General features: G+C 33.2%; 1 long non-coding RNA gene across 1 annotated transcript; it reads right to left on the bottom strand.

The window, feature by feature from the left end:
- Positions 1–204: 204 nt before the first annotated feature.
- LOC136041912 (uncharacterized) lies at positions 205–9,625 on the bottom strand. Its single transcript, XR_010621128.1, has 3 exons — positions 9,576–9,625; positions 7,401–7,607; positions 205–642 (listed from the first exon to the last, which is right to left on the bottom strand). It is a non-coding gene; the product is annotated as an uncharacterized LOC136041912 (long non-coding RNA).
- Positions 9,626–9,981: the final 356 nt, after the last annotated feature.

Here is a 9,981-nt window from a genome sequence, read left to right on the forward strand (position 1 = left end):
ACTTTTCTTTCATGGCATCCCCTTCTTAAAAGGGGATGCTTAAAGTTGAAAGTATACAATAGTTGTTCGTGTATAGTAAGTGCTCTTCATAAATTATTTTTATAAACATAGTTATGTATTTATTTTAATTTTCTCTATCTTGTACTCCGTCCCTATGAACTATCCCTAGCTCTAAGAACAACAAACAGTTTGCAAGAATACAAAGAAACAATATTTTATTGATTAAATTTATATTAAAATATAAAATAAAAAAATGTTGTTGGATGTTGAGTCAGTAAGAGGTTCTTTGGCAGGAGCAGAGGCCACATAATTGCACAGCTTCAATGAGCAGTAAATTCGTTAGGTGAAGGATGAGCAAAAAATTGAAGCAAAATTGATGTAAAAATATTTTGAGGGTTCTATTTTTTTAGTAAAATATAAAAAGGGGAGCAACAAAAATATACGCAAATTTTACTGAGATTCTATTTAACTTGAGGTTTAGAACCCGCGTTTTTTTTTATTTAAATTTTAAAATTATAAGAAACCAGTTCTGCTGCACTGTCTTTTTATGTAAAAATAAGCGTCTATACACAAAAAGACGAATGCAACAGAGAACAGGCTTATACAGAGAGTTCCAAATTTACTGCCCAGCTACTTCATTATCTAGAAAAGAAAAGAAAAGTCAATCATTTGCAGACAATAGACAATATGTTTTTCCGAACTAAAAAATTTATAGAAGGATAAATTTTGAAGACTGGCTAAATACATTACAAGAGCGAAAACCTCAAGATTGTTGCGATGTCTGGTCAAGACCTTTTTTCTTCACATGAAACAGCAACTTCTTAGGGTATTAAGGCGACTTTCAGATAGTTGTACAGATGGTACTGATCAAAATCAAAACGCACTATGTGCATCAAGGGTGCCAAAAAGACATATTGACAGCATCTCAGGAAGTTCCATGGACCACAGTAGAAACTTTCAGGGAATAAACAAACATTGTACAACAAAGTCAAAAGCAACTGTGAACATAAAGGTAAAAAAAAAAGGGCGCATTTATAATATTTCAGGAACAACTAACAGTATTAAGTAAAAATTTCGAGTGAATATCAAGAGGTATATTGAACTAATTAAGGAGACATTAAGTGCATTATGAATGTCAATATGGCATATATGCAATAACTCGGGAATATTTAAGAGTATTAAGTGGGAACTTTCACCGAAAGTTCAGAGAAATGTTAAACTAAATGAAAAAACACTCTGTCTTGAGGGAATGCCGATGGGGATATTGAACTAAATCGGTGAACTGTATGCATCCAGGGTGTCAAAATGGTTCATCTGTAATACGGCAGGAACGGCTAAGATATTTGAAACTTTCTGTAAATATTGAAGGTGATGTTGAGCTAAACCAAATGACACTATCTCCATCCAGGATATCAGAATGAGACGTCTTCAATAGTTCATATACGGTTAATGGTATAGATTAACGCCTTAAGTGACCTAGCTGAAACTGTGAGGGAATATTGGACGGAAAGGACAAGTAGATAACAAATTTTGATTTGTTGGCCGATGGGAGCTCATCAGCGACAAAGAATGTTTGAAAAAAAAATGGTTGTATTGATTCTTAGTTTGAAAGTGTGTGTTATATTCTTAGTGTGATCTCTTTTTTGATCTCATTAAAATTTCAGGCCGTGAAGACACCTCAATAAAAGTTTCAGAACCAAGGGAATCGCAACTGGAAACAAATCTTGTCAGGGATTCTTCATCTCCTTTTTTTTTACAACAAATTGGAACTATATTAGCTAATATACTAGCTCAAAATGTATAAATGTAAACAAACAAGCTATTAAAGCAAAATATAGCACACACAAAAAAATTCCTACAACGAAGTGTTTGATCATTATTCGTCTATATCAAAGGTTGTAACAGTAGATACGACGGAACAGCTTCACCCCCCAAAAATTCCCAAAATTGTTCACATTTTTTAAAATACTAGTACCCGTATCCAACCACTTGTAGTTCTATAATATAGCTATTTTTAGAATTCCTAGCAAAATTTTGTCCAGATTATGAAGAGCAACCCAAAATCTTTTTGTTTTTATTCATCAATAAAAAAAATATCAACAAAACTTACAGAAATTAATTTTTTAACTTAACAAACAGAAGATGTTTCAACAAAAGAAGTTTTTTTAAAATAAGTACAGAACTAATTTAAACCAAAGGGGAGCAGAAGTAGTAAAAAAAAAGGTCATGCTTAAAACGTAAATAAATCATTATAAATAAAGCAATGAAACACTCTGACAGACCGTATTTCAAACAGTAGGTGGTGCAAATATCGTAGGTAAATACCGCTTTGTAGGGCTGTAATGAGAGAAAGGTAGATGGACACAATCTGCGGATAAAGGATGAAAGATTACCAAAAATTGTCCTTTTCAGCCAACTGTCTAGGGCTAAACAGAAAGCAGGTTGTCCGCAGTTGAGGTGGGAGGATCTCATAAAGAAAGATTTAAAGGGAATAGAAACTTCCTGGGAGGGTGTAAAGAGGGAGGCTCTGAATAAATTGGGATAGAGGAGCGTGCGTAGCTGTGTTGGACTCCAGTGGCTTGGTGCTGCGGTGAGTTCTTCATAGTAGTAGTAGTAAAGAGAGTGGAGGGGTTGGAGGGGTTTCCCCCTCCAACTCCCCCCAATGTCATCAGATCCGGTCGGGATTTAAAATAAGAGCTCTGAAACACAATATCATTCCAAACATAAAATTTCATTAAGATCCAATCACCCGCTCATAAGTTAAAAATACTTAATTTTTTTTATTTTTTGCGAACTAACCGGCACCCCCCCCCCCCCCCCCCGATGGTCAAATCGGGAAAATGACTATTTCTAATTTAATGTGGAAGTAGTGGAGACAACTTTCCCATGGTGCCCCAGAGAGTTGTATGCACAATTAGAGGCTTGTCAACTGCTTCCAATATCAGTCACGGTTGTCACTGGCCATCCTGGCCAGTGCCTGACCATGAGACAAGGTATACTAAGGAATACATCACCAAGTTTAAATTGACTGAAGCAAGGAATGACTGACAAAATCAGGAGGGGGTCAATCCCCATAGACGTCTGGAGCGTTGACTATGGGACAAAATATTATAATTGAGGGAGAATCCGACATTTGAGAAAGAAGTTCTCTTATTAATACTGGTTGTGATAATCAAGGGCCACTCACCGCCAATCACTGGCAAATGATGGATGACTCTCCCCATCAGTGCTGCCAACCCATTTCGGTCTGAAGCTGACAAGCGTGGTTTTAGGGATGGGGGGGGAACAATGGTGGTTTCCTTGACACTTCCCAGAAAGGCTCTTCTACAAAGGCGAAAAAGATAGACACGTTTCTCAAATTACCGTTTCCAAAAGAGCATCAATAGCACAGTGGATGTTTGAATATGAAGGCAATGAATGTTTGGAGCCTGAGCTTCAACTTAGTTTTAGGAGTCCACCCATAATAAAAATAATAATATATACATTGCTATGTACACTGCTGCTCTACTTCCTTTTGAACGTGTGCAGCTGTTTCAGCCTAAGGAGGCTTGTTATTGTTATTAGGACCTACAATTATTAGTGTATTAGTATTATTTATGTTCAATAATATATAAATTTTAATTATTATATTAGAGTATTTTTATTATATTAAATATTATAATTAAAACTATACTAACATTAATAATATACAATTTATTTATTAATACCTTTCTAACCCAGAAAAGATGTTAAAATTGGATTTTCAACCCATCCTCACGAGCAAGTTCAAGTCAGATAGTGAGGGAATTACCACTCTCGAATAGATGTCAACACAGCGACACAGTTAGGACCTTTTTCATGGTCCACTTTTACTCATTTTGACAAACTAGTATCCGATATTTCATTCTTTGTAATGTTCCATACACTTTGTAAAACGACTTAACGACTAACGACTGATTTGCAAAACCACTTTGTCGTTTGTAAAACGACACTGATATCTATATATACAAAAATAAGTTGTTTGTCTGTTGACTGACGTCATGTTTGTCGTTTCGACTGACGTCATGTTTGTCGACTGACAAAATTACAGACCGGGACACTGGGATACTCAAAGAGAAATTACAGACTGGGACACCGGGACACAAATGACGACCGGGACACAGGGAATATAAATGACGACGGGGACACAGGGGCACAACTACAACGGGTTTGCCGGGGGGCACAGGGGGGATATATAAATGACGACCGGGACACAGGGAATGTTCGATTAGCAATCACCATCAACAAAGCTCAAGGGCAATCATTATAATAATGAGGTATAGATCTGAATACGAATTGTTTTTCCCATGGACAATTATATATTGCATGTTCTAGAGTCGGTAAACCCGACAATCTATTTTATACCTATATATATCTATATATATATATCTATAATATATCATATATATCTATATATATATATCTATAATATATCATATATATCTATATATATCGACAATCTATATATATATATATATATATATATATATATATATATATATATATATATATATATATATATATATATATATATATATATATATATGTGTGTGTGTGTAACTAATATGGCGCGAAAAAAGCTAAAAAAAGAAAAAAAACCTAAAAACAAAAAACTTAAAAAAGGAAAAAAATAAAAAAAAGGTTAAAAACTAAAAAGAAAAAAACACCGGGACACAAATGACGACCGGGACACAAATGACGACCGGGACACAGGGAATATAAGGGACGACCAGGACACAGGGACACAACTACAACGGGGACGCCGGGGAGCACAGGGGGATATATAAATGACGACGGGGACACAGGGAATGTTCGATTAGCAATCACCATCAACAAAGCTCAAGGGCAATCATTATAATAATGAGGTATAGATCTGAATACGAATTGTTTTTCCCATGGACAATTATATATTGCATGTTCTAGAGTCGGTAAACCCGACAATCTATTTTATACCTATATATATCTATATATATATATATCTATAATATATCATATATATCTATATATATATATCTATAATATATCATATATATCTATATATATCGACAATCTATATATATATATATATATATATATATATATATATATATATATATATATATATATATATATGTGTGTGTGTGTAACTAATATGGCGCGAAAAAAGCTAAAAAAAGAAAAAAAAACCTAAAAACAAAAAACTTAAAAAAGGAAAAAAATAAAAAAAAGGTTAAAAACTAAAAAGAAAAAAACACCGGGACACAAATGACGACCGGGACACAAATGACGACCGGGACACAGGGAATATAAGGGACGACCAGGACACAGGGACACAACTACAACGGGGACGCCGGGGAGCACAGGGGGATATATAAATGACGACGGGGACACAGGGAATGTTCGATTAGCGATCACCATCAAACAAAGCTCAAGGGCAATCATTAGAATAATGAGGTATAGATCTGAATACGGATTGCTTTCCCCCCATGGACAATTATATATTGCATGTTCTAGAGTCGGTAAACCCGACAATCTATTTATATGCACATACGATGGGACAGCCAAGAATGTTGTATATTCGCAAGTTTTACATAGTCAAAAACATATATATATATAACATATAACATATATATATAACATATATATATATATATATATATATATATATATATATATATATATATATATATATATATATATATATATATATATATATATGTATATATATATATGTATATATATATGTATATATATATATATATATATATATATATATATATATATATATATATATATATATATATATATATATGGCACGAAGCGCCACCCCAACAGCTAGTTGCATTATACAACATAAATCAAATTGCTATGACGTAGAACGAATAAGCTATCCGTAAAATATAGTTAGACTAAACAACGATTATTTTGACAGAGGTTATTATAAGATAAAGAACCAACAATTAGGTAATCACCTTTTACTATGTGCATAATAGCTATTTTACTTAAATTAATGCTAAGAATATTCCACCTATTTAAAAAATCAAAGCATACCCTATTTATTTATTCGCAGCAAGTTCTATTTCTTACTGTATAAAAAAATTAGCTGGAAGATTTGCACGACTACAGGGATTGGATAGCGGTCGAAACGAAAGATTCGCAAACATCCAGTGACTCTTACATTAATTTGCATAATATCCTTAATTCATACCACGTATAGCTGTCATAGTGTGCTCACGAATTAAGTTACAAAAAATTGCAAATATTTCTCATATATAAACTTATTAAAGGCAACCAAAATAAGTAACCAATGAGCAAGAAAGTTTCCGCATGTGTAAAAGTTTGTTTTTTATTTAAATAAGAATAATTTTTTATTTTAGTAGTATCTTTTTTATCAAAACATAGAAGATTGTTTTGGCTTCTCTCATTCCACATAGCATGCAAAACTGACATTAAAGAGCATTCTTAACTTAACTTAATTTCATCAAATTTATGAACTGCAAGGTGAGTACGTGACAACTAGGATACGCAACTCACTATATGAAATATAACAATTTGTAAGCTATTTGGCTCCCAGAAGATGTTAGCCATTTTGTTACCTATAGATATCACATTCATTGACGAGGAGCGTGAAGGGGGGAGGGGATGTATAAAGTAAGTAAAAGCTGTAAATTCTGCCTTGTAATTACAGTCTAGGACTATTAGTTGATTATTTTCACCATGTAAGGTTGACAGCTTAAGCAGACATCTTATTTAGGAAAAAAAGAACTGTTTTGGACATTTAACACTTTTTCTGACAAAAAAAAACCTTTATATTTGATACATGCAGAAAAGATAAACCAAATTTAAGATGAACTAGTAGCCGCTAATCACAGCTAAGGCTATTTCATTTTAATGACTAAATCCCAATTTTGAAGAGATAAAACTTTTTTTTTTACTAAACTAAGTTGCATATAAAAAAACAACTATCCGAAGTTACTATACAAAGGGCTGAACAATTTTCATCCAAAAAGGAAAAATCCGTGAAGACAAGTTTTGTTGTAATTTATACAGCGCATCAAATAGTCACTTGAATTATTTTATTCAAGTGACTTATTTATTTCTTAAAACTAAGTATTTTATAATTCATTTAAGGTTTTTTTCAGATTAGGGGTGACATGCAAGCTTAAATTCAGGGATCACGAATATTTTTGTCAAAAATAGCAATTATGTTCATTTTTTATCAGCATCCATTTCTGAAAATAGATTTTGTAGGTGAAACTGTTTTAGAACTTAAAGGCCAAATCGGGGCCATTACGAATAGTTTTATTTGCGCCTGTCCCCAACTAAATCACCACGTATCCTAAGGGGTACTCGCACGAACGGCTGAGAGTCATCACTGATACTTTCGACGGATAAATACTTACTGTTACTGACTACGTCTGGCTTGGTTACAAGAGAGGACCTTGTTTCTTCAAAAAGAGCAAGATGGGTGAGTATATCCAACACATAGCATATATTTTCAATGGCTGGCAGCGATTTGTTTGTTTGGATAATGAGCTCACAGAGTGTTTCAACTCCCCTTTCAGCTACAACAAAATTACAGCAAACACTGGACCATTTTGTGGACACACCTGAAAGTTGGAAAGAAGACCTTATTCTACAGGAACTACCAAAATCAATAAATATTGAAAACATTAGAAATTTACAGGATTTTTTTTTAGTTAAAAATACTGGTGTTCAGAAAATCCGTAATATACATAAGACTATGATACACAAATGTCCATCCTTACTTTCAAAGTCTATTGCGAGCACCTCTATTCTTCTCTTTTTAAGCTTTCCCAATTTAAGTATGCCTAGTTGTCAACTCACCAGAAAAGCTAAGCTTTGCCCAAAAACAGAATTTCCTGAAACAAGCCTGTGAATGGTATTACTAGGCTTTAATATCCAAGTAGAATTGAGATATGAGAATGGAATCAAAATAGGATTTAGAATCGATGTGATTACTTGGGATTAACTCAATAGATTCAAAGTGATTTTAATTTTGAGTTTACGATGGCTCATGTTCACTAACCCAGATGTTGCATGTCCATGGGTTCTTCTTTTTGGTTGATTGTGCTTAGCTGTGCTGTTGATCCAAGGTGATTGGATGGATGGGTAGGGCCAAGGCCCCGTTCAAGTTCTTACCTCTCTCAATTGCTAAAGTTGGAAAACTATATGACTTTTTTTTTCACCGAAAAATATCTTTAACACACTATAACATTATTCAGTGTTTAAGCCTTATCTTAAATTTCTATATTTTTTGTATGGCAAATTTTCAAGGTAGCAAACAAAACAAAAGATAAGTATTTATAAGTCCTCTTCAGAATTATGTATCTTTCTTCAGCCAATTTTGTCAATCAGAATAGGGCTTAACTTGTACAAAAATGTATTGAAGATTTTGTTGATGTTGGGATTTCTGAACTTTATTATTTATTCTGCTTTTTCTTATACCGAAGCGGCTTCCCAAATTTCGTACACCAAAAAATTCCTATAAAAGAATCAAGTTTCCAAGGAATTTATTTCACTTGCTTCTTTTTTGGGTTGCTTATTACACTAACAAAAAACCTTTGTTTCATTTATTTTGTATTTTTCACTTTATTTGGCTGTTTTTAAGCCATCACTTCCTGTCTTTTGTGTGGTCTCTGCTTTTAAAAATAGTGCAATAACTTTGTATTATCTTATCTTTAGATATGTAAATATTCACCACGTCAAAAATTAATTTCAAGACTAAAATATATTCAGCTCACAAAGAAAAGGCACATGTTAAGCTTTGATTTTATTAAGTAAAAACAATAATATTAATGATAATAAAAAAACAGAATAACGTTTTAATAGCAAATTAATGACACTGGTGTGCTTAACGGTCAATACTGCAGTTTCCAAAAATGTTTGAAAATTTGATATTTGCTTTTAGTTCCAAAATTAGAAATTGCTCTTTTAGCTCGACTGTAAGTAAACCTTAAATACTCGCCTACACCTCTTCGTTGCTAAGAGATTATAAATATCCCACTTTTATTCGAAAGACTTAAACTATATTATTAAAATTCATGAATTACTTCATTTCTAAAAAAAAAGTAATCATTTAGATTCTTTAGGTGTAAAAACAACAAGATAAACTTCTTTCTCCCAACCTTGTCAGACATCAATAGTAAAAGGAGAAACAATGTATAGATGGGTACAAGGCCATATTCGGGAGAGGAGTCAGTGGGTTTGACCCCACACCCGAAATATATGCTCGATTCGTAAAAATGTAAGGAAAATGCATAAAACACATTTTTTTAAAGTTCTGTTATCCCACCCCCTTCCCAAAGAAAAATCCTGGTTACAGCCCTGGATGGGCACAATAAGTAGCAATACAAAAATGAAAACTAAAAATATTAAAGAGTGCAATATTATCAGACACTAAAGGTATAAAATACCATGAACGAGACATGCTACGAGCTTCATAATTGGACTGTCAGAACCCCCTCCCCTTAAAAGCCAAATAAATAAAAATGGCAGCTTCAAAGATTCCATGAAAAAAGATGAGGAATCAAGTTTTAAAAAAGAATGATATTTACCATCTAGCTCCTTCAGCCATACAGTCCATATCTGTACGACAAGGACAGACACAGAATAAGGACTGAACAAAATAATTTAAAACGTTGGCTTATATACACTGAAACAAGGAAACACACATTGAAGCATAACTGACCTAGTTTAATCTGTCAGTTCCTGCAAATATTCAGAATTTATAATCTAGGAAGTGGAAATTTCACAGAACTTAATTATGATTAAGAATTTAATTATGAATCTAACCTACTTTCACTTTTTTCAAAGTTTACAACCAGCATTTGATATAGCTCCTGCCTAAGCGTTCCCATCGGAGGGGGACTTCCTCTCTACCTTAATAGACCAAAAGTATGCAATAAGGTTAAAATTAATGTTGACCTTATCAAAATTTAATAAGGTCAAGAGTATTGCTCA

Source organism: Artemia franciscana, unplaced genomic scaffold (assembly GCF_032884065.1).
Source record: "Artemia franciscana unplaced genomic scaffold, ASM3288406v1 PGA_scaffold_49, whole genome shotgun sequence".
NCBI classification, from domain to species: domain Eukaryota; kingdom Metazoa; phylum Arthropoda; class Branchiopoda; order Anostraca; family Artemiidae; genus Artemia; species Artemia franciscana.